The sequence below is a fragment of the Cricetulus griseus genome, chromosome 4 (assembly GCF_003668045.3).
Source record: "Cricetulus griseus strain 17A/GY chromosome 4, alternate assembly CriGri-PICRH-1.0, whole genome shotgun sequence".
In the NCBI taxonomy this organism is placed as follows: Eukaryota; Metazoa; Chordata; class Mammalia; order Rodentia; family Cricetidae; genus Cricetulus; species Cricetulus griseus.
In genome coordinates, this window is record NC_048597.1 from 53,298,925 (window position 1) to 53,324,552 (window position 25,628).

Consider the following 25,628-nt stretch of genomic DNA (forward strand, 5'->3'; position numbering starts at 1 on the left):
CTGTGCCCACTGAGCCATCCCCTCTGGCCCCTAAATGGGCCTTTTTTCCCCTTTAAGTCCATCACTGTTTTATTAAATTCTGCATTGTACCCTGCTTTGTGCCATGTAATGGCATCTTATGCATTGCCAGTGGGATGTGTATAGTCACGTTTTAGAGAACTGGCATATTTTATCATGGCAGCAAAATGATGCACAGGATTCCAAGATGTAGCTTCCTGGGTGCACGCAGCAGGTACAATGTCCACTGAGAAACTGTGGTTTATGAAGAAGAGACTGGTGTAGGATTAGCTCTATAACTGCCACAAAGGACTCAAAGGTTGAGTACTAGATCTTTCAGGTGAGCAAACCACCTCTGACCCTAGGCAAACCTATGACCCACCCCCCACCCGTGTCTTGAAAGCTAGAGTCACATGACTCCAGGTTGAGCACGCCATCTTTGAGCACAGATCTCCTAAGAGCCCTTAGACTAGCTTATGATGGGTACTTTGTTCTGCCTTTCTCACTTCCCTAAAGAGGCAGCAGGATGCAGCTAAGGGCAGGCTCTGGCAGTCAGAAACCAGTGGCCAGTCTCTAGGACTGGGCTGCGATCAGGATGCCGTATGACAGACAGGCTGGAGAGAAGCTCTTCAGCAATGAAAGCTGTGTGTGGAAACTGTGCAGAAGCAAGATGTGTGAGCCAAGACCTAAGGTCTCAGAAAGCAGGGAGAGGGTGGGGAGGCTGAAGCTTCAGGAAGGAAGCAAAAGAAGGAGCCAGGCTCCTCAGCAGGAAGGTGTATAGTTTAGGGGACCTGGAGGGAACCGATCTGGCTGCTGTCAAGGGAGGAAGGTGGTGAATGGATGATGGGAGGATGGAGTGAAGTCAAGACATATCCATTGCCTAGTTCACAGATGATCACTGATGGCATCCCAGAAGAAGAGCAATGGGGGAACCGGGTGTGCTCAGGTGTGTTAGTCAACTGTGAATGGCAAAAGGACATTTTCAGAATAAACCTTCAATAGTTTGGTGGGAATGAGCCTCTGTCTTTACCGGCTGCAGGATTCTGAGAACTCAGGCCAAGCAGAATGGAACTGCTGTGGTGGGGCAGACCCCAAACCTTCCGTGGAAGACAACATACATTTACATGAAACCCTCCCTGCTTCTCCTTCCTCACCATTCTGGCTTGAATGTGAACTGTCTCTCACAGACACGTGTATTTGTACACTTGGTCTGCAGGGAATGGTGCTGGTCTGGAACATTCTGAAACCCTTAGGAGGTGGAACTTTGCTAGAGGAAGTGGGCCACTAGTGGGAGGCCTTAAGGTTGTATAGCCCAGCCCTATTGCCTTCCTACGCGCTGCTTCTTGGCTGGGAACACACCTGTGCCACCATGCCTCCCCTATCCTCATGCACTCTATTGTTCTTAAACTGTGATCCAATTTATCCCCTAAATATCTTCTTATTAGGTATCTAGCCACAGCAAGGACAAAAATAACAAATTTGTATTTTTTGCACCCACCCCCACCCGCCAAAAAGACCTAAATTGTCCTTTCAACTTTCCTTCATCACAGCTTTAACACAGTTAAAACAGAAGGTGTTCACAATGAATGGAGTGCCCTTGCCAACACTGGCTTATTTTCTTAATCGATTTGTGTTTTCTCCCTGCTGAGACCAAATACCTGACAAATGCAGATTAAGGGAGATTTTATGTGGGCTCACAGTGTGAGGGTACTGTCCCTCACTGCAGGGGACAGTGTCCTTGTGGTGGGAGCAGGCAGGTGGTGTTCTCCATCTCTGCAAGACCAGGCAGCAGAGAAATGCAGACGCTGATGTTCCAATCACTTTCACCTTTGTATTCACTCTGGAACAGCAGCCCACAGGAAGGCACCACCCACGCTCAGGGCAGGTCTTCTCTCCTCAGTTACACCCCTCTAGCAGCACCTTCAAACATACCCCAGAATACCAACCGCCACACACACTGACTGGAATATATAGAAAAACCATTTGGTTCTAAACAAAACCTTCCCTTCACATGGCACCTCCAGATACCTTCTTTTAAATAATAAACAAGGTCCTGGGCGCTGCATGCCTTTACACACATGTGGACCTGAGGCTTGTCTACAGTCACCCTAAGGGGCTCAGGGCCAGGATTCTCCCCTATGCTGCATTCTTGCTGTTTCCCCGGGCTCTCCTTTACTTAGAGGGAAAGGCAGAGCAATCCCTAACTCATGTGTTCTCTATTTGGCTGAAGGGTAATTTGGTATGAGCAGGTTACTCAAATTCCAGTTAGCTTTTCTGCAAAGATGGAGCACTTGGGAGGGGAAAATGTGTTTGCTGGGGGTCAGGAAAGGGAATTTGGTTCTCTGGGAGCTTTGAAGCCTGCCGACTCCAACCCCTCAGAGGGAAGAGAATGGGATCTGGGGTGATGGCCTTGATTACCAAATGCACACCTAGCTCCTCTTACAGAATGCCCTTATTATGGGCCAGTCATAGCTGGAGTGACCAACTCACCTTTACTGTCTGGGGACTCAGCCTCTGTCATTTCATCCATAATCTCACGGCTTAAAACATCACAGGTCTTCGTGGGTTCTGAGTGTTAATCTCACACGCCTTCACCTCTGCTCTGCCACTCCCTGCCCCAGGGTTGGTGGGGGAAGTACAGGGAGAGGAAGTACCATTTCTGTACCTTTGTGTGCTTGTGGTTGGTCCTCAGAATCGAGGAATGGATGGATGGATGGATGGATGGATGGATGGATGGATGGATGGTCTTTGTTGCTAACACCCCTCCATCCATGATAGGGACAATCTCTATTCATTCACAAAGACAAACGATCAATGGGTATAAACCAAGATCTATGTGCCTAGTAGAACAAATCTAAGTTAGTGCTGGAATCAAATTCAGAACTACAATGTTTTTTTAAACAAATGGACCTCTGGCACTGGACTCTCAGAAGCAGCAGCATTTTTCAGGTTGGGAGAGAGAAAGGAGAAGTAGCAATTAGTTCATCTCAAATGCAAAATTGTCCCATCTTCCTTTTTCTTTAGACTCTAACCTTTACTCTGTACAACAAACCACACTGGACAATTATGGCAATCAACACATAAGGTTTACTCTATACAACAAACCACACTGGACATCCATGGTAGCCAGCCCATAAGTATTTAGGAAGAGACCCGAAGAGCAGGCAGAATCCAGGCAGAAAAAAATTCAAATTCAAATGAGAAATGCCCTGCTTATGGATGACCTGGGTACCAGTTTGGTCTTTCAAACTTAGCACTGAAAGTTTTCAAATTCTTGACTTCCCTTCCATCTTGTGACTCTTCGTACACCCAGTCTGACTGTCACCTAATGCCCTAGCTGTCTCTATCATTTGCTCTTGAAAACTTTAAAGTCTAGGGTCTGGTTGCCTACATTCCAAACCTAATACTCTGACCCTATAAAGACCCGTCTCATAGTAGAGAAAATGATAACTGTCCCCAATAAGCAAGGAGTCTGGCACATAGTAGGCATTCCATAAGCATTGTCCAATCACTGTGTCCTTTGCATTTATTTCATCTGAATTAAGAGGTTAAGATCAACTAAGGTGAGAATGTTAGAGGAAATTATCTCAAAAGAATTGAAATTACACAAATGTAAGCTATCATGATAGCCGCTGCTTTCCAAAAGCAGTTAATAGAATGAGTGATTTCCAGCTCCACAGCCCAGCAAACCCATTCATAGTTTGCCTCTTCTGTGAAAGAGGAAGGGAGCAGAGACCTGTCATTTAAGGGCAGAGTGGAAACTTCAGATGAGCTCTGAGAACGCATGGGAAGGAGGGAAGAGAGAGGGGATTCTTTGTTTCCTGACACCAGGTACTTTCCATGAGCATTTTGCTGTGCCAAGTGAGGACTGGCACCCTATGGTAAAACAGAAGGAAAGCAGATAAATGAAGGCACAGTATCTCACCCGTCAAATGCCATAGATTCCCAAGTGCATGCAAAACCTAGCACATTTCTTTAGTGTAGTATCAGATGGGAAAAGACATTACAGTTTCTACATGATGCTACCCATACAGAATAGAAATGTAGGTGACAATTTTTTTTCTTTGAATCAACTTTTGGGGCTGGCATGGGAGAGAGCTAGATGGTATTTCCCCTTCTGCCCCATATGAAGCTCTGCTTGGAGGACATAAGCTGTTGTTTATACCTGGGATGTCCCAAAGGACCCATGGGTTAAAAGCTGGGTCCCAAGATGGTGAAACCTCTGAGAGTGGAAAATACAATTTTCTACTATTGTACAATGTTATCAAAGAGGACTGACTGTGGGATGCTGGTCTTCCTCTCTTCTGAACCATCTGACTTCCATGAGGTGAGTTTACTTGGCTCCACCACAGACTCACCACAGGCCCCAAAGCAACCATGATCTGAAACCTCCAAGACTGTGAGCCAAGACAAACCTTTTCCTTTTCTAAGATGACTTTCTCTTGTTACAGCAACACAAAGTTAACCCACATAAGGTGGTAGACAGGGACATAGAGCCCAGCTGGGGCATATGGGGGTTATGGTCCCCTACTGATGGGAATTTGGTCTGTTGAACATTTGCAAATACACAGGTACTTCAGCTCCACTCAGCAGGTTAACAAAAAAACACTCAGGTTCAATCCTATCAAGAGTTTCAGAATTTATATCTGAGCAAGCTATCTCCTTGAGTGTATTTACCATGGGTACTTGCTACATTCCCTTAGATAACAGAGCAAATATGAGAGAAGTTAAAAGGACCAACAAGGAGCAATGGACAAGAAGGAACAGAGAACACTTCGAGAGAAGTGTGGATGAGCAGAAATTGGGTGGGGCAGGAATTATGTCCAGGCATGCAGAGCTGGGCTTCTGGAGGGGAGCCAAGCACCTGGCTCCTATAAGGACACTGAAAGAGCCTGAGCATCCCTGTATTGTCAAACGTGGTACTGTTTCATCACATGTTATCTCTTTCTACTTTTGAAGAAAAAGCAAAAGACAAATAGATGTCCTTTATTTATTTATTTTTCTGGTTTATCACTGGAGACAATTCTCAAAGAGATGGCCTAAACTGGCGCACAGTTAGTAAACTACAAAGGTACATTTAAAATGAAACCTCCTAAAATCTCAAGCTCTGCACTGTTCTTACCACAACACCCCATTTTCCAAATAAGTCTTCAAAAATGGTTTAAATTTAACCATCTAAAGAATACTCTCTAGATAGAAAGGTGGCTCAGTGGGCAAGAGCACTTGCTGCTCGCCCAGAAACCCCGAGTTTAGTTCCCAGCATCCACTTTGGGTGACTCATAACACCTGTAACTCTAGATCCAGGGGATCTGATACCCTCTTCTGGCCTCCAATGGTACCCAGACACACAGGAGTATACACATATAGACACACAAATAAAAGTAAAAGTTTAAAGAAAACATATTCTCAAATTTTAAAAGACGTTCACAAATTTATTCTAACCATCATGCATGGGAACTCTTTTCCTTTTTGTTTATTAGTATGAAATAAGCAAGAAGTGCCAAACAACACAATGAGTAAAAGCAAAAGATGTCCCTCCCGGCTTGCCACTAATTTCACTCCATGTAGTTGCCACTGTTGATTGTCTGGTATACACCCTTCTATATCTTTCCCTCACTTTCTGAAAGGAACTATATGTACACTGGTTGGCAACTTTGTTTTAACTTCAAATGACTGTCATATTCTGTACAAGTGTCTACAGATCTATTTGTTTCCAGTGACTGCATGAAAATCACACTGTAAAGTATAATTTATTACAAATTTTCATAATTATGGGGTTTGGGTTGTTTTTTATTTTTTTCACTGTCAGAAGCAATAATGGTGTGAACTGCTGAAATGGATATTTTAATGTGATTATCTGTTTATCTGCATGTTTTTACTCTATAGTGTTTTCCCAGTCAAAGGGAATAAACCTTTTATGTTTTAATAGCTGTTTCAAAAATTAAATTTATATTCCCATAAATAGTAAATGACATTACTGTGCTTTACCACAATCTTTCCAAAAGGGGAAACTTGGGATCTTAAAAAAAATTTTGGAGGAGGGGAGTGAAAAACTACTAGGTGGGAAAATAAATTAAAGGTACCCACTCAGGTAACTTGAACTTGACATTCCTTTGGTTACTAGTGAGAAAGGACAAGACTTGTTTGAAGGGCAAACAGGGGCTTCCCAAAGTCATCTGCCCTGGTTGGTGATTCATGACCCCACATGCTAATCTCAGAGCATATGCAAATTTGGGTCCCACCAGAAAGCATACATACATTTATTTTTGAGTGAATACTCTGAGCTAGATACAGTTTCAGAAGACAGGGTCTGTCCTCTTGGAACTCATCCTCTTGGGGAAACTTAATAATAAACAATAAAACATAGAAACAAAATAATTGTCATGAGCAAGTCTGGCAGGGTTCTCAGAAACAACACCTTCTACCACTGTATACCAAGGGACTGGCAGATACATGTATCCAAATGCCCCCAGCAGCTCTTCTCCAGTGTTTCAAACTCTAAACCAAGTCCAACTCCTAAATCAACATCCTTCTGTACAAACTTAGGCCTCTGTCATGTTCCCATTTTAGCAGCTGAGCAAGACCAAAACTCAGGAGTCACCCTTACTGTCTCCTTCTACCTTTTTATTTCTAGACAACCTTGCCATATTGGGTTTACTTATCTCTTAAATACCCACTGGGATCTCTATTCATCTTCATCGCCCTCTCAGTACAAACTGCCATCACCTCCAGCCTGCACGTGGCCTTAGCTTAGCTGTTACAGTAAAGCTCTGTGGTTCCCACAGTAAAGCTATGTGGTTCCCCAATGTATGGATTCCACAGTGCTGTTCATCTCCCAACTCAGACTCTTAAGTTCCTCCAACAGCTTTCCATTGCTCTTAACGCATGCTCTCTCTCTCTCTCTCTCTCTCTCTCTCTCTCTCTCTCTCTCTCTCTCTTTCACATACACACACACACACACACACACACACACACACACACACACACACACACTTGAATACACACATGCACGCACACACACCTTCCCACCATAACCCATGAAGCCATTCATGTCAGACCTCCACCTCTGTCCTCAACATACACTGTAGCTTTCTCCACTCTGCCTCACTGACGGGTTTTTTGTTTGTTTGTTTGTTTGTTTTGTTTTCTGCCTCCCCCTGAGCTCCTATCTGGTGATCTGGCACATGCTATTCCTTTGGTTTCAGATGCTCATTCCTCAGCTCACACGTGTCTTCGGAAAGGGCCTCCCGGTTGGAGAGAATTCAACCATTATGTGCTCTCCTGGTGCCTCAACTCTGGCTTTATAGCCTTAGTCACACTTCTGTCTCTGCAGCAGTATGTATTTTCCTTAGAATCTTGGGGACCAGGCCCATGGCTGCTTTTGTTTGCAGGTACAGGAGACTTGTGTAAAATGATGTGTTATGTGTGTGCTAGAAAAAAAATTAACTCAATATAGGCTAAATTACTCAGAATAAATTTTAAGTTTAGAATTAACTTTTTAATTCTACACAGTTCATAAAATAAAGTCAGAGTTAACCATTATTAATATGGCTATACAAAGGAAAAGAATGGCCTGTAATTGGGTATGTTATCAGTGGAGAGTCAAAGCTGCCAACTGGAGAACCCTGACATTAGAGAATCTTGAATTCCACAGTTTCTAAGCAATGGGGAGCTTCTTGAATGGAGAGTTAAAGTGAGGGTGAAGAAGATTAACCTGGCATGTCATTTTGTGGGTAGAGGAGGGCTGATAGTAAAGAAACAGGAGGCCTAGAGGTAAGGAGATAGTGCTGACAGTGGGCTCATGTGAGTATTGCCACCTAGAATCAGAAAACAAGCCAAGCCTGGAACTAAGCAACAGAACTTGGTGATTAAAAATGGGAAATGAATAAAATAGCAAAACTCCCATCCTTCAACCCTGCCTTATCCACCAACATTTGAAAACTGAAAAAAAAAAAATCCACAAGTAATTAGAAATGGGAGAATCTGAAAATGCACAATTTTATTTCTCCCAAGGACTTCATAAACAAAACAAATGAATTCAGGAAGAAGGTACACCAACTGCCCACATTTCCCTCCATCGAATGGCATTTGGGACTAGATGTTTGATTGGCATCTATTCCAACACAGAAGACTAATCGCCAGCTCTAGTTCTGTGTAACAGAATTCAACTAAACCAAACCAACCTGCTCCACTGCTGGAAATGGGGGAAGGAGCATCGGTGCCAGCTTTCATGCCTGGTGTCTCACTGTAATGCACAGGGCACAGGGCTTCCCTGGACCCAGATTGTCTTATCTGTACTGGGGGGGGCGGGGGTTGAGGTAAGACAGGGTGGAATGGTTTCTTTTCCTGTGTAACAGGGCATGGGAATTCTGTAAGGAATTTCAGGAGCCCTCAAGGGGTCAGGGAGGTCCCAAGAGGGCAGTTAACCACTATCTCACCCTGAGAGGCTCCGAATATATATACCATACTGGGGATTTTATAAGATTTCACCAGTTCTAAGTATGACCCACATTTCCACCTCCAGCACCTCGGGGAAATCACTGCTGCTTTGTCTAAGGATCATGTTCCTTACGTGTCAGCTGTCGGATTTCCCAAAGTCTAAGAATATGGCTGGATAACTGCTGGTTTCTGTAAAGTAAAATGATTCTTCTACAGGTGGAGCCTACTGGTGGTAGCCTTTAATCCCAATACTCTGGAGGCTGAGGCAGGTGGGGTTCTGTGAACTTGAGGACAGCTTAGTTGATATAGAGTTTCAGAACAGCTAGGGCTACACGGGGAGACCCTGTCTCAAAACAACAACAACAACAAAGCTTTTACAAAAGCACAAATGCCACTCACCCTTTTAGAATTGGAGGGAAGCTAAACTTTCACTCCAAAACTAAACTCTGAGAGTGACAAAAGCAAGCAAAGCTAGGAGCCAATAATGCCAAATGCTAAAGTGCTTATTTTAGCCTTATTTAATATTTTGCAGTATGGAACAAGAATTCAGATATCATTTATGTGATGAAAATTCCTCCCCCCTTCCCTACAAACAAGAAAGACTTCAAGAACAACAAAAGCAACACAAAGATGGCAAGAAATCTTCACAGAGCTCAGAGCTTGGTGATGGGAATTTCACAAGACTCCCTGACCTCAGCACCTTCCTCTGGGACTTCACAATTCTATCACTGGCCTACACTTCTCAACTGTGGAAAGTCAGATGCTAATCAGGGAGCTGGGTTGACTCTTAACAACCAAAATGGAACAAGTTGATAGACCACAAAGGAGCACACTCAGATACAGGGGTTTCCAATAAATGCATTGCAATTTGGAATGGGTCTTCAGAAAAACTGACTTAGCAGAGTCTCAGGTTTACTAGTGTGAATGTGGAGATTGTGATCTCTGACTTTTAATAGCAATAACATTTCATGGACTAATTATTTATCTGATATAGTAACAGATTTTGTGAACCCTTTGTCTCTACGTTCTAAGTCTTGCATGTGTGCACACATTACCTTACTGTGACCGCATGAGTAACACACATACGTCTGTGTGTTACTGTGACTGCAAGTTGTGGGAGGCTTTTTGATAAGCATTGTTTTATGAGGTACTGCAAACAAGCAATGTCTCTACAGTTTTAACTGAAGAGATGTTTTGTGATGTTTGGTTTAAAAATAAGGGGGAAAGTTAAAGGCTAGAAGATGGGCTCATTTCCAGAATTGCTCGAGTAAATACAATGCCACAGCCACCGTGCTTGAATGTAAAACACCCAAAAAGAGGTGGTCTGGCTGGGTGAGTAATGGAAGAGATTTAATTCACCTGTTTTCCAGATGAAAAGAACTGAAGTAATTCACCCAAAATTAAGAGGCAGAGTCTGAATTCTAACTTCACAGTCTCTGCTATAGTTTGGGCTAGTGGTGCCTCCCAAAGGCCCAAGGGTTGAAGACCCGATCGAAGTTTGGCACCATTCATTGGTGGTAGAACCTTTCATAGGTGGGGTCTAGCGAAAGATTATTGGAAAAGTGCCCTGGAAGCCAATATTGAGAGCCTGGCCCTATCACGTGTCTCTGCCTCTGTTCTTAAACACCTTGAGTCAGGCAGTTTCTTCCACCACATGTTCCCATATTCAGGTACTGCCTGGCCACAGGCCCCAAAGCAATAAGGCTATTGACCCATGGACTGAAAGTCCAAGACAGTAAGCCAAAATAAGCCCCTTTTCAACTTGACTACCTCAGTTATTTTGTTACAGTAACCTTCAGGTTCTCAGCCACAGGGAAAGAGGAGTTAGTTTCTTTAAGCTTAGCTCTACTTGGGTCCAAATCATAGCTAGCAATATCATCATGGCTAATATTAATTAAGCCCTCCTTCACTCTGTACAAACAATATATAAAGTACTTTTAAAACTTCATTTTAATTAATCCTTACAACAACAACCTTATAAAATGTATAAAATTGTCCTTGCTTACTGCAGGCCTTAATTTACTGGAATAAATTGCCAGAGTTACACAGACATCAGCTATTCCAAGCCAACAAATATCACCTATACAAACCTGTGGTAAACAGCAGCTACACTATTACCAATAGCCCTCCACTTACACAGGGGCAAAGTAGCCATTTCCCCTCAGAGTGCTGGGGTCTCCCAGGCATAAAATGAAAGTGAATCTAGATGATCACTGAAGACTTCACTTTCCATACTCTTGTAAAACATGGGCCAACTTCTACTTAAAGAAGGCCAACACAAGCACCACACCTGTAATATTATCGTGTCTTGGGGTCCTAGCAACTAACGCTGTGTGGCTGGCTCACAGACATGGGGCCGTGCTTTCTGAAGTCTGTATACAGTTAACAAGTTGTATACTATAAGATAGATTTGGCTATAGTGACTGTATTTGAAATTTTCCATTGTCATTTATAATTAAAAAAAAAAAACTGGACCATTTAAAACAACAACATGCTGGTGATTTAAGGCATTAAGGACCAGGGTGTATACACGGATGGGTTCTTCATCTGCAAGTATTCTTATTCTATGCAGAAGACTGTTAGGTCAGAAGTCCCAGGCTGGGAAACAGGATGGTCAGGGACTGATGGAAGCAGACTTCTATTTTCCTAAGACAGCTCGAAGCACAGACTTGAAGAAGAAAATTACACACACAGGAGAAAAGACCATAGATGACTCCAGGAATCTTACAGATTTGCATTTAGGGTCTAAGCTGTTTAACTGTTCTGGTGGCATTCAGAGCACCCAAATTCAGGTGAGGCCTCATACACTTTTGCGTGCATGGCATCTTGTTAGCATCAGTCAGTTTATGAAACCTACACCTGGCCGAAAATGTTGCAAGCTGCCGTGCCTCCGGAATGCTGATTTTTTTTCCCCTGCATTCCCTACCGTTTTACAGCCCTCCCTCCTTTTATTCTCAGCATTAAACTTAAGTTCTCGTGGACTCTAGTTTGAGCGAAATTTGGTTATGACTGAGCAGCTCTCTAATTAGCTCATAGGAAGAAAATTCTGCCTCCACCTTCATAGTATATCTGTTCGTTCAAAAGCTATCCAAGCTTCCGATTGGTCTGTGAGCAAACTGTGAGCTGGCCTTCCACAGACAACCAGGGGAAGAGGACAGCTATTCCCAAAGCGGACCAAGTGAGAAGTAAGCCGACATAAAACTGGGTGGGACGTCCAAAGGAAATTAAAATTCTTTTGTGCAGAGTCACAGCTACACGCTAATGTGAAAAGGACTGAGAGGGCCTTCCCTTTAGCTCTCCTTTCCTCTCTTCACTCACAGACAGGACCCCTGGCCTGTTTCTAAGAGATACATTAAGACACACAAATCCCAAGTGAAGGGTTTAGTGTGGAAGTCAAAAGGACTGTGCTGGGACAGCGGGTGACTAGGCACCCGAAATGAGGAGATAATGAGGAGAAAAGTGGACACAAAAAATAGAAAAATGGCAGGCGCTAGTGAGGGGAAGCATGTAAAAGAAACTCGAAATTATGCCCAACACTCCTTCACACACTAACAAAGCAATCCAACTTACAGAAAAAAAAAAGAATGCAATTTGTGCCAGTATGGTTGTCGCAGGATCTATACCCTGAAAGCAAGTACGACACACGGAGGCGGCGGGCGCGCGGGGGGGGGGGGCGGGGGGGCGGTGTTAGGAAGTTTAAGAATGATGATTTCGCCTCTATCGATTCCTTTTTAGCCGTCAAGTGTCTAATACTGTTTGGAGGGGAAATCCAAAGGCTGAGGTTTCTGATTTTCAGTTGCATCCATTTCAGACGGCCCTGGGCTAGCTTATAGAGGAGGAAAACAACAGGTTCCCACAGGCAGATACTCGATCCGGCCCCTGCACCTCCTGGTGACTGTGCCAAGAGCTACCAGAGCCGGCCCCAGGCTTCCACCGCCCTGCGGGTGACCAGCTTTGCTGGCCAGGCAATAATGGCCTCCTGCCTCGCGCGGCTCAGGAAGGGACCTTTTATTTTATTTTTTTTCAGGGCTCACCTGCTGGGAGCCAGGTGAAGAGGAGCAGGCAAGGTGTGTGCAGCCCGCGGCCCATGCTGGTCCCTCTCTAGCGGCTGAGGCTCAAGGACCTCGGGCAGCCGCGTCTTTCTTCTTCAGCTGCCAGCACTGGACGCACATCTCCGAGGAGCCCGCAGGTCTTGCAGCGCAGCAGGACCCTGGGATCCCCACAGGTACGGCCCAGCCCACCCGCACCTGAGGCTCTCGGGGCTCCTCCCCAGCCCTGGGCAGTCGCGATTTCCTGCTCCGCCCAAGCTTGGGGACCTCAAGCCTCCGCCCTACCTGTCGCAGGCTGCCAGGTGACCCATCTCCGCAGGAAACGGAGCCTCTAGCCAACTGGCCGGACTGCACACAGAGAAACTTGTCAACATCTCTTCGCGAAGTTCGAAGTCACTCTCATCCCTTGCAATTCTTCCTCTCTGGCCCTAGAACTATGTGGATATAATTTCTTATGGAGTATTTTCCGTGGTGTGTCTCCCCCGCCCCCAACACACACACACACGACTTCTAATGTCTACACGTAATGGCTGCCCAGGTTTGTTTGTGTTTTGTTTTGTTTACAAACTAAAGATTCTAAAAAGTAGAGCGTAAACCCGACACCATAAATTTATTTTTCCACACTTACAAAGTTAGCAGGTTCTCATAGAAAACTATGAAAAGCATAATGGAAAAAGAAAATTCCTCTCTCACTGTATATCGATGCAGTTAAGGCTGGTGTATTTCTTCTTAGGTTTCCCACCCATATTCCCTTGTCGCTCAGCAACCACTCACAGATCTCAGCCAGCTCAAGACCTGGTGGAGGGCCTCACTATCCCTGGGGAGGAGTTGGGGGATGGGTTGGGGGGGTTGGTGGGGAACATGGGAGGATGGGAGGGCGAGGGAATTGGTGGGGGGAGATGGCTATGTAAAAATAAGTAGTAATTAAAGAATTTTTAAAGGTTTAGACCTTTGACTTTGTAATGTCTTTAAGACATGAGTGGGGACCTGGGAATTTGGAACTACTAATGGAAGGGTCGGGGTGGGAGAGTCGGGGGTGGGGCACACTGACCTTCTGGAACCAACCAAGATGTTAACTTGGAAAGCCACATATAATCTGGGCAATGTAAATGATAGCAAGACATTTTACACAGCTTCCCTTATCAGGAATTTTCATTGGGTTTGCTTTCCTCCTGTAAGACTATTGTCCTTCCCCCCACCTCCAGCCTCACCATCCCCCATCATCTTCTTCAAGAATGGCATTATAAAGTGCTGTTAAAGTTCAGGTGGCTCCCACCCTGGTCACTAAACTAAATGCAACTCTTATTTGTCATAAGCACCTCTCCTGTCCTGCTTTGCTTACAAGGGTATTCTCTACGCAGGTTCCAGTAGTGTCCTTGGTCTAGCCTCACCCAAAGAAGCATGCTTGTCCTAGATCTAATATAGGTCAAAACCCACTCCCCCCCCCAACCCCTACAGTCCTGGGCTAGTCCTCTGATCCCCTCAGTGGGCCTTTTCACTGTAAATGTTTTTCTGGTAGCCTTTTCACTTCCAGAAAATGGGAAGTAAATTCAGGAAGTGTGTGGCCAAAGGCAGATGGTGAAGGGTATGTAGGAGCCCTTAGATCTTTCAGGGTGGAGACCATCATGGCATCAGGAGGAGGCAGTGGTGTGAGGGGCCTCCATCATCTCCAGAGACCCTCCATGTATTCCTAGGAACACTGATCATGTCAGAAGTCTGTGACACAGAGGGATTTGCATGGTTTCTGGGGTTTGACATTGTCCTCAGCAAATTTTCAACCCTAGTCTAAAGCACATGAGATCTCATCTTCTCTCATTTACTTCCTAAACCCCTCTGTCCCTGCTTTGGTAGAAAGATCACTTTAGTTTTCATCTAAGTAATCATTTCCCCATGCTTGTCCCACAGGATTTTAATAGATACATAATAAGTGGGAGGGGGCAGATAGAGCCACGGTCCAACTACCAAGTTCTGAGTTGTGATCTCATCCTTTATAATCATCTTTCTTCGAAAACTTTGTCCATAAATCATTCTGAATACCATGTATTTCCTGAACACTGTACAAATACCTCCATATTTAGAACAATGTGGCATTTATTTTGAATTTATTTATCAAGAATGAAAACTGCCCAATCCACATGTTAAAAAAAAGAATCATGTAAGTAAGATCATGTGCCAGATGCTTAGAGCTAAAGGAAATAAAGAAGTTAATCAAATACTAGCAGACGGACTGTGCCTTCTGCATTTTTATACAGCTAGACCAGGTACAGTACCTGCCAGAAAGATAGTACTTAACAAATTTTTGCTTAGTTCTATCTGAAGGTCCTGGAGGAAATGACATCTGAACTGGGATTAAATGAATAAAACATTGCCAGAGTCACACAGCCTGAGACACCAGAATGTACAGAATTCATGGCATGAGGAAACAGCAGAGCTGAACTATGAGCACAATGGTTTTGCTAGGCTACTATGTTAGAAAACCAGTCACATTGCATTAAGGGCCTTGTTTGGGCAGCTAAAGAACTACGGCTTTATGTCATAGACAATGAGCACAGTGTTTTACGTTGGGTGAGGCATGGTCAGGAGCATATTTTAGAAAGAGAAACTTGGCAGCAATGAGAAGAATGGTGGGTAGGCAGGTGAGAGCTGCCACCTAAAATAAGGAGACTAATCAGGAAACTGTTGATGTCATTAAGATAGGCAATACTGATGGAAACACCAAGGCTCTAAACAAATCCTTGCTCTTTAAGATGAAGGTGAGAGAATACTTCAGATAACAGAAGATAACAGAAGGTAGATTGATAAGATCAATCAGTATGGATGCCAAGAAAGGAGTTTAGGTTTCTGCCTATTGGTTCTGGGTAGGTAGTGGTGTATTTAAAGACTACATACTGACAGAAAGAATAACAACAAGGTGTGAATTACTCAGACACACAGTGGGTCATCAAAATAAAAGTCCTACAGATTGAACACCTTCATTAAGTGGAATTGTCTGAATGAGGTTGATATGAGTTTTGTATGTGACCGGGAAGGTCTGAGTCAGTAGGGGTTTGGGAACCTAATTACTGGATGTAGCAAAGTCAAAACGTGGTGTAATCCAGTGAAAGACACTTTAGAACAAGTGTGTGCATTACTATTCACTCCTATTTAGAATCATACTGGATAGCAGCACAATGAGAAATAGTAAACCCCCCCGCCCCGAAAATGATGATTATCCATATAGATGAACAAAATGAATCTGTATGTTTGCTATAAACCTGACAAGAGAGATTCCTAGAACAAGGTCATTATAGTCATGTGACTGAAGTTTATATATGTCAACAAAGTATTACTGGAAGATGCTATTTTAAAATATACAATTACGAAGGAAAACAACCTAGAGGTAACTAGAAAACAATAACAAATATGTGCATTATCTTAATTAAAATTTTAGCAGCTAGTGAAATAATTTTTCTAAAGAGAAAAAAATTCCAAAAACATTCCTTGTTCTTGGAATCCGGATGCAGAGAAGGACGAGTGAAGAGCAAAGGAGTCCAGACCAGGCTGGTGAAACCCACAGAAACAGCTGACCTGAACATCGGGGAACTCTTGCTTCCCAGACTGAAAGCTGCGATACCAGCATGGGACTGATCCAGACCCCAGGAACATGGGTTTCAGTGAGGAAACCTCAGAAATCTATGGAACCTCCTGTAGTTGTTCAGTACTTATCCTTAGCACAGGTGTGGACTTCGGGTGCCCATTCCACATAGAGGAATATTCCCTGAGCCAAGGCACACAGGGGTGGGCCTAGGTCCTGTCCCAAAGGATATGATAGAGTCTGATGATACCCTATGGAAGGTCTCACCATCCAGGGGAAGCAGAAAGGATATGTGATAGGTAGAGTTTTAGTTGGGGGGGGGGTGGTAGGGGAGGACGGGAGGGACAAGGGAAGTGGGATTGTCATGTAAAACAATCTTATTTCTAATTCAAATAAAAAAATTAACAAAAAAATTTTTTAAAAAACCCATGACTTGTTCTTACAGAAAAAACACTCAGTATGACCAAGGATTATTCTAACTAAATTAGTAAATTCTATATCTTTCTAGTAAAAATATGAAAACAATTTTAAGAATTTTACAAATTGTTCCCAAAACTGAATAGAAATTAGAGGTGGTTAATTAGCCAACACTTATTTTAAGAAGAAGGAACTAGGGGCATTTTCTCTACCAGACATCAAAGATAGAAAATCTAACCAATGAAAACAGTGTGTGATGTTGGATAAACAGACTAGGGAGACATAAAAAATCCCAGAAGTATACAACCATGTGATTCAAACTTGAGATAGATGCTCAGACATTTGAACTGTTGGCCCCTAGTTAGTGCCACTGTTTGGAAAGAGTATGGGGGAGGTTTGGCCTTCCTGAAGCTCTTGTCATGCCTGCTTGCTGCCATCCCAAAAGTCTCACCATGACAGACTCTTAATCTTCTGGAACCATAAGCCTAAATAGCCTTTCCTTCCATAATTTGCCTTGGTCATGCTATTTTATCACTGCAACAGAAAAGTAACACACACACACACACACACACACACACACACACACACACACACACACGATAAATATATATACATATATGGTAATACTATAATTCAGTCAGAACACTATAACCTGTCCAATAAGGGATGCTAGGACAAATAGCTTTTCATATGTTAAAAGAAAAGAAAGTGCATCTTTTCTGCTGGGCATTGGTGGTGCACATCTTTAATCCCAGCACTCAGGAGGCAGAGGCAGGCAGATTTCTGTGAGTTCTAGGCCACAGCCTGGTCTACTGAGCAAGTTCCAGGACAACCTCCAAAGCAATACAGAGAAACTCTGTCTTGGGAAACAAAACAAAACAAAATAAAAAAAAAGTGTATCTTTTCTTCATGCTGCATGCAAAATCAATTCCCTACTGATTAATATCCAAAGGCTAAGATAAAACATTTCAAATTTTAAGAATAAAATATGATAGAATATACCTGGGACTCCAAAGAGAAGCATTATGGTAAGAATGCCAAGTGTACTCCTAAAAAAGCACGTATGTTGCAGGCTTAGTACCTAGCTTCTGGTGGTAGTGAGATATGACTGGATTATAACGGGGAAGGGAAGGGGAAGGGAGGGGAGGGGAGGGGAGCTGTCATGGTTAGGCTAGTTTATCAACTGTGCTGTTGCATCATCTGGTACCAGACATAAGCAAAGCAGCAAGGAAGAAGTAAGGAGGACTGAGAGCAGCACCTAACCATGTTCCTTAAATGTCTCCATGAGACATTTCTGCAGAGGCAGAAATCTGATCAGTTCTTAAATAAAAGAAACAACATGAGCATAGCAGATTATGAATGCCATTCTGCCCTGTCCTCTTCTGCCTGTGGTGGAACTGGAAATGGAAAGTGTAGCTTGCAGTTGAGAGGGATCCATGAAACAATTGAAGGCTCTGTACTCACAAAGACAATATTCTCGTTTGTGCTCCCCACAGGTATGATTTTCAGGATCTTTCTGCTTTCTGTAAGTTAATTTTTAATAGCCACTCTGAAGTTCATTGACCCCAATTAACATGGAATGAAAGAAGGAAGGAAAGGGAGGAAAGGAAAAAGAACAAAAGGAAAAAGAGGAAGAAAGGGAGGGAGGGATGGAGGAAAGAAGGAAGGAAGGAAGGAAGGAAGGAAGGAAGGAAGGAAGGAAGGAAGGAAGGAAGGAAGGGGGGGGGAGGGAGGGAGGGAGGGAAGGAGGGAGGGAGGAAGGGAGGGAGGGGAAAAAAATGAACCTAACATGGGAAACCAGTGCCAGGAGCTGAGTTGTTGCTATGAACATTCCTGACCACCAGAAACCTTTGGAACCAGTTTCCAGAAGAAACTGGAAACGTCTAGAGAAGTAGACAAGAAATAAGCTTAGAATCCTTTTGGCAGAGCTTACAGAGTAACTCTGGTGTGAGTACAGAAGACCAATTTGCTAACGGGAATGTAACCAATAAAGACTTCCATGAGGTTTCAGACAAAATAAAGGACTCTACTGAGAACTGGAGCAGAGGCCATGAATGATATCTTCTGGAAAAGAACTTGTATCCATCTTGCCCATGCCCTGAGACTTGTGATTAATTAAACTGGTAGAGAACATTTCAAGGCAGTTAGTGAAGCATACAGGCTGTAGCATGGGTTTTAGTGGCCACTTTTAGCAAATTTGCACTGAGAATCAGAAGCAAAAAGCAGAGCAGAAAGTTTTGAAAACCTCAGTTTTTTTTCTATAAAAGAAATGTGCTTAAAGTTGAGGCCAAGAAGAGCATGGGTGTTAAAGAGAATAACATGATTGGTTAGAAAGAAGGAGCTAAGTGCTTACTGGGATGGTAAGAAGAATGCTTTGAGAGATAGGCAAAACCCCAACTATCCCAGGCTCAAGGGTAAACCAGTAAAGTTTTCTTTAGAAGACAGCACTTCTCAGGCACTCTGTTGGTCCAGGAAAGCCTAGTGTTAAGATACAGCCTGAGAGGGACCCTGGTGGGAACCCCATGGCCGGAGAGGGACAAACCTTGCTATGTGGACAGAGCTTACATGGAAAGTGAATTGGGAGAAAGGAGTGGCGGGGAGGAAGTAGAGAAGGAAACAGGGAGAGAGAGACAGAGACAGAGAGACAGACAGAGGCAAAGACCTGCCTGCCTCTTCAGAGGAACCGCTGGAAAGGGGGCGGAGCTTGTCTCTTAAAGGGACCTTTTGTGCCTGCCTACAGAGCCAGGGTACTGCTTGCCATGCGAGCACTCTACCAAGTCCCCAAGGGGCAGGGCCAGATGTGTATGGATGATTACACCTAGGAGATTATCGTCCCATGATTCTTTTCTCTTGTTCAGCTATTCATATACTCACAGCCCACTACAGCCATGATCCAAGAAGATCTGACTTTGGCTGGAGCTGGAATCATGTGATGATGGTTTTATGAGAATGCACAAAGCAAGAATTGTGGTGTCCTCATGGCTTCCACCTAGATCACAAAGGGAATTGTGAGAACTAAGCACTGTGTAGTAAGGCCAAGGTACCTGCAAGAAACTTTTGAAAAGGTTATGTAGAAAGCTGTGAGAGCAAAGCCTCAATGCAATGGAGACCCCAGGAAGTTGAAAATGCCAGGAACATGAAATGTCTGACAAAGAAAGGTACAGGAAGCAGATAAAGCCATTCTAAATGAGTAGCATTGCCTAAAGGAGATAACCAGGAGGACCCTGGCTGTGTTTTCACTTTCACTTTCCTGCCATGAGTTCAGCTATTTATGCCACCATGTGCTCTTTCCATGATGTGCTGTGCCACCTGAAGCCCCAAATGATGGAGCAATCAGCCACGGACTGAAACCTCCAAAACCCTGAGTCTAAATAAGCATTTCCCTTTTAAATGGTTGATTTATCTCAATTATAGTAATGGAAACCTGCACAACACTGAGGCTGAGTTACAGAGTGTGGAGTTCTCAGTAACAGCAACAAAGACAAAGAGATATTACACACGCAGAGAGGGAAAGATATCAGGAGAGAGAGAGAATATGGAGATATCAGAGAAGCAAATATGCCACTCAAGTGTTTCTGTGATGCCCTGCCTGTGTCTTTCTATCCTCTTCTGAACAAAAATGGAAGCTGTGGTTAGTAGATGTGAATTCCTCCTATTCAATCTTGCCACCACTTACTGCAACCAACTATGAGCATTCTAATGGTTCCCTTTCCAGTATCTGTGAACTCAACCCTGTAACAAGGGATGAGGGGGATATCCCACCACCACCGCCAACCCCCACCCCTGCCTCCCCAATGCTTCTTACTTCTTACTTCTCTGGCAGGGCCCAGTTTGCTCTTTAGCCATTTTGATAAGAAGCAACCACTGTATGCACCTTTGTTGTAAGATGTAGAGATAGTCAGAATAGGACCCTCCAGTCAGCTTCAGAACATACGGTTCATTCAGTCTACAGGAAGGCCCAGGCAAGTGTTCCAATGTTCAGTCAGAGTTGAGAAACTAAGTGAAGGGTGAACTGAGTGAGAGAATGTACCACATAGCTGCACACAAATGGGGCATTCCCCAGGGCAGTCCCAAGATAGAACACTTCCCAACATGTTTTGGATCAGTTCTCACTAGTAACCATGTTGCCAACTCTTATGCTGACCAAATGGGAGAATTTCTACTCCTAAGATCAAGACTTATGATATGTGACTTTCTCCCTTTTATTGCTGCTCTACCAGGATGTGACATACTCCTTATATACTCAAACGGAAGTGCACCTCAAGATGTTTCCATCAAGTACTTGTACAATCCAACACATCTAACAGAGTCTCTCAAACCCCTGTTCCTCTGTTTGTAACGGTGGTGGTTAGGAACATTGGGGGTTTTCACTATGTTCCAGGCAGTTCTAAATTCTTTCAGAAAGATTGTTATGAAAAATCACTGGACCAAATGATTCAATGGTCTTTTCTGGAACCAGCATACTATGGTTCTAAATTCTGGGGGGACAGATTAATTCCACCAGAGATTGCTGTAAGCCGTATGCTTCTATGCCTACTAAAGGCTATTTACTTACTGCCATTACCAGGGTGTTTAAGTCTCCACAAATTTTTTTATGTTGGAACACACTCCCTAACATGGTAGTCCTTGGAGATGAGGTCTTGAAGATGAGTTTGTGGGAAGCTGATTAGATCATTAGATGACACCCTCACCAATGAGATTAGTGCCTTTTTAAGAGATACCCCAGAGAGCTCCTTTTCATTTTCTGCCATGTGAAGAGTTATCAGAAAAATGGGTACCCATGTGCCAGCACTCAAGCCTTTAGGAGGTGCCAGATCTTCAGGCCCTGGACCTTGGATTTCCTAACCCCCAAAATTTTGAGGAATAAATTTTTGGTGTTTATAAACTACCTGCTCTATAAAAGATTAAAAAAAATATTTTTAACATTTATTTATTTACTGATGCAGGGGTACACATGCAGAGGACAGCTTAAGGGAATCTCTTCTCTTGTGCCATGTGGATCTTTAAAGATTTTTTTTGTAAATTGGAATATATAATAAATCTGTGATAGACATAAATCAGAGATGTATGGCTCAATGGACTACCATGTTGTAAAAAACCAGTTCCTCCTTCCTATCCTGAAGGTAAACGCCATCTTGATGTTTTTATATTATAGATTAGTTATGCCTCCTTTTAAATAAATGTTTATATAAAAATAATCTAGTTCATATTCTGGGTGTGTCTCATTTGCTTAATTATATATTTGTGAGATCCATCTACATTTAAGTTGTACTTATAGTTATTTTCATTTCTGAATAGCGATCCATTATATTAGAATATGCTAAAAAAGTTTTAGCCACTCTATTATCGACAGACATTGTTGTTTTTTCTACTATTTGGCTATTGTGAATGATGGCATAACATTTTGTACATCTTTCTAGATACACACCTAGCTATTTTCGATTTTGAAGCTAAAGGTTAAAAAAAATGGGTTATTGGGTATGTGTCACAATTTTAAAATTGGTCCATAAATTCTTCAATCCTCCCCCTTCTGAAGAAGGTCATAAATCCATGACTCTCACATGTGAGAAGTCGGGTATGTTGTGTCCAAGAGTAGATCAAATAGGCTTTGTAGCTGTGAGAACCCTGCTGTCATTTCAAGAGAGCATTTGAGCTGTTCTATAGAAAGAACTATCTGGCGAGAAGCTAAGGCCTTCTGTGGATAGTCATGTGACTGAGTTAGCGTGAAAGCAAAGTCTCCAACTACAGTCAAGTCTGCAGAAGAGCTGATACCTACTGAAAACTCACAAGAGACCCTCAGCACAAATCATGCAGCTGGGCATGTCTCACAGTCCAGACACAAAGCAACAGCAAGAACATATTATATGTGTATTATTCCCAGTCATTAAGTTGTGGAATAGTGCACATTACCCATAATCTTACATGCACATGTTTGGCCTTAGTGGGCATACCAGTGTGTTTGAGATTTTTGTTTGTTCCGAATCCTTGGGTAACATTTAGAATAAAGAGAATTTTCAATTTTAGTTCTACTGAGTGGGTGAGTTACTTGCACTGTGGTTTAATCTGCATTTCCCTGATGACTAGGGAAATTGAGTAGGGGTGTGTGTGGGGGGGTAACTGGACTTTTGAACTTCTAGATATCATCTTTGAGATTTTTGCACATTTAGATATCATTTGCTCCAGTCTTTTCTATTTAGTTTCCTATCTTCCTATAAAGGTTTTCAGGATACACTTACACATAAAATAAAAATAAACCTTATTTAAAGATCTTCTGGCTTGTGACTTGCCTTTTTGTTCGAAACTAATACTGGTTGATGAGCTGACACTTTTTATTTATTTTAATGACATTTTTCCTGTGTGTGTAAATATCTTGCTTTGTGTGTTGACCTTATATCCAGAGAACTCATGTCAGAAATATTTCCATCATTTTTTTTTTTTTTTTGGTATGGTCTCACTGGATAGCCTCACTATGTAGACCAGGTTGGCCTTTGAAATCACAGAGATGCACTTGCCTCTGCTGGGATTTAAGGGCATATACCATTCCTGGTCAGATTTTAGAAAAATATAGATGGAAAAGTTGGAGATTAATTCTGGCTTTATCTTGAAGATGTAGAGAGCTAGAAAGAGTTGCTCATGCTCTTATGAAAAAGAAAAGATGTTGGACAAGCCGTAAGCTAATGAAACTTGAACCTTTACAAGAACTGAGGTCATAGAGTAAAAAAAAAATTCAGAAAATCTGGGAAGGCACTGGCTCATATCTGGGAAACAGTGTGGGCTCCTTCAGATACCATTTAAGCCAGCAACAATCGTTGCTTGGAAATGTATTTCTTTTTAGTGATTTACTTTTAATAACCACATCCTCTGCCAAGAATTCACCTGTTTTGTCCGTCCTGTCTTATCCTATCCTTCTAGGAAAGTGTCCTTACACTGCAGAGGCAAATGGAAACAAATGTTTTATCCTTTGGAAGTTTAGAGACCCACTGCTATTGGGAAGAGGAAGAGGGAAAAAGTGTTTGTCCCTGGGAGAAAGGCAATAACAGAGTCTAGAATTAGCAGTAAATGTGGAGTAGGGGTGGGAACAGCAGTGGAGGCTTCTAAGAAGCAATGTTTGATTAAAATGGAAACCTAATTAGAATATCAGAGAGCCTTCCCTTGTCACGATGACTACTCTAACAAGGCACAGCTGCAGCAGAGTAGATGACTACAAGGGTTAGGTGCAGTCCTGTCTGTGCTAGCTTCATTTTCTGTTTCTGGTGCAAAATACCTCACAATAGCAACTGGGGGAAAGGTATCTGAGCTTACAGTTTGAAGGGATAAAGTCCATCACAGTGAGGAAGGCACTATGACAGGAGCTTGGGCAGCTGCTCACATTAATCTGCGGTCAGAAAGCAGAGGGACATGGATGCTAGTACGCAGCTTGCTTTTCTCTTTGCTGTTTAGTTCAGGACCCCAGCCCAAAGAAAGGTGCTATACACAGTTAAGACTGTTCTTCCCACCTCATTTAAACGTACCAAGATAATCCCTTCCAGTCAAACCCCCAAAACTAACCTAACCTAAATAACCCCCCACAGCTGTATCTGGGGGCGTGCCTGCTAGGTGATTAAACATGGTAATTAAGGTTAACAATCATAGTCTCTATTAGGAATGACCAAAACAAAGAAGACCCGTCCTGCTGCAGGGGCTGAAGCCCAGTGCCTGAGTACATGACAATGAGTCAGAGATGCTGCAGAGTGTGGACTGCACCATGGCCTCAGAGAAGGGATTGAAGTGTATGACAGTCACTGTTCCACCTTCCAAGTCAGGGACCAAGTCTTAATCAGAAGGGGAACGCCCAAAGGGACTGCTTTGGGAGAGGCCCACTGCCTTGCCTTCATTAGGTTCCTTGCCAAGTATAGGGAGCTGCTTAGGGATGGAGAATAAGCTATATGGTGCCCACCTTCCACTCCAAGTCCCTGCTACAGTGCCACCTTGAAAGTCTGACTGCTCATAGTCTTCTGAAACAGGGCCGGTGGGGTGGCGAGGTGAGCTGTTCCAGAGGCTCCATCAGCCCTGTCTCCTACCAAGCTGATCCTGCCAACCCCTTGCCTCTGAAGAGCAAACAGGAAGCCCACTCATCCTGAGGATCTCAACCTCTAGAGAAGTAGCTAGGTGGCCCTGCTCACCAATCTCAGCTAAGGGAAGGAGCTGGGAAGCCTGTATCCAGGCAATCATCACCCATAAAGCCTTGCAAAGGCATTCAAGTGGCCTTTGGACAGAAAAACTTCCACCTTTGTGGCCCCTAACGCTACATGGCCAGTGAGCATTTGTTCTCACTGTTATGAGTGCTGCATTTCGCCTGTCTGGGCCCCCTGGAGTGACTGGCCAGTGGGTGTCCTATTGCTGGTACTATGTATTGCTCTATCCCAATGTGGCCTGTGGAGACGCAAGGCTTCCTCTGCCCTATTACTACAAGCACTACACCCAAACCCAGCAGCTGCAGTGAAAGAAGCTATACAGAGATGAGACTACCGTGTCCAGTTAAAGCCTATGTCAAGGTAACCAATCAAAATGATACCCTAATATGCATCTTCATGAGGAAGCCTTTTACTGTGAAGGGCACCCTACAAAACCCATATAGATAACAGATCAGATGTCCAAATGCTATTCATTGACACTAGAACCATCAAAAAGCAATTATCAGGGTGCCTCAAAAGGAAGGAAAACAGTAATTCCAGGAAATGACAAAAGGAAAAGGACATTGATAAAATACCTAAAAATCAAAGCAAGACATCTAAGGAAACATTTCAGGATCCAGTGGAATAGATGATTCAATAACACCAGGAAAACAATTCATGATCTGAATTAAAAATTAAGCAGAGATGAGATTATTAATAAAAAAAACAGATTGAAATCTCAGAGCTGAGGAATCCAATAGATCACACTGAAAAACAAAAGTATAGCTGGCAACCTCAACAACAGCCTAGACCAAGCAGAAGGGTCTCCGACCTTCAAGTTCGTTCTTTGAAATGACCTGAGTTGTGTAACCACCCCAATATGTCAAGCAAAAACGAGATGCAGCCAGAGAATCATGGGATTTGGAGTCTTTCTAAGGAGCACTACAAAGTGAGGACTCAGAAAAAAAATGCATAGGAGCCCAAAGCCAGACATTCAGA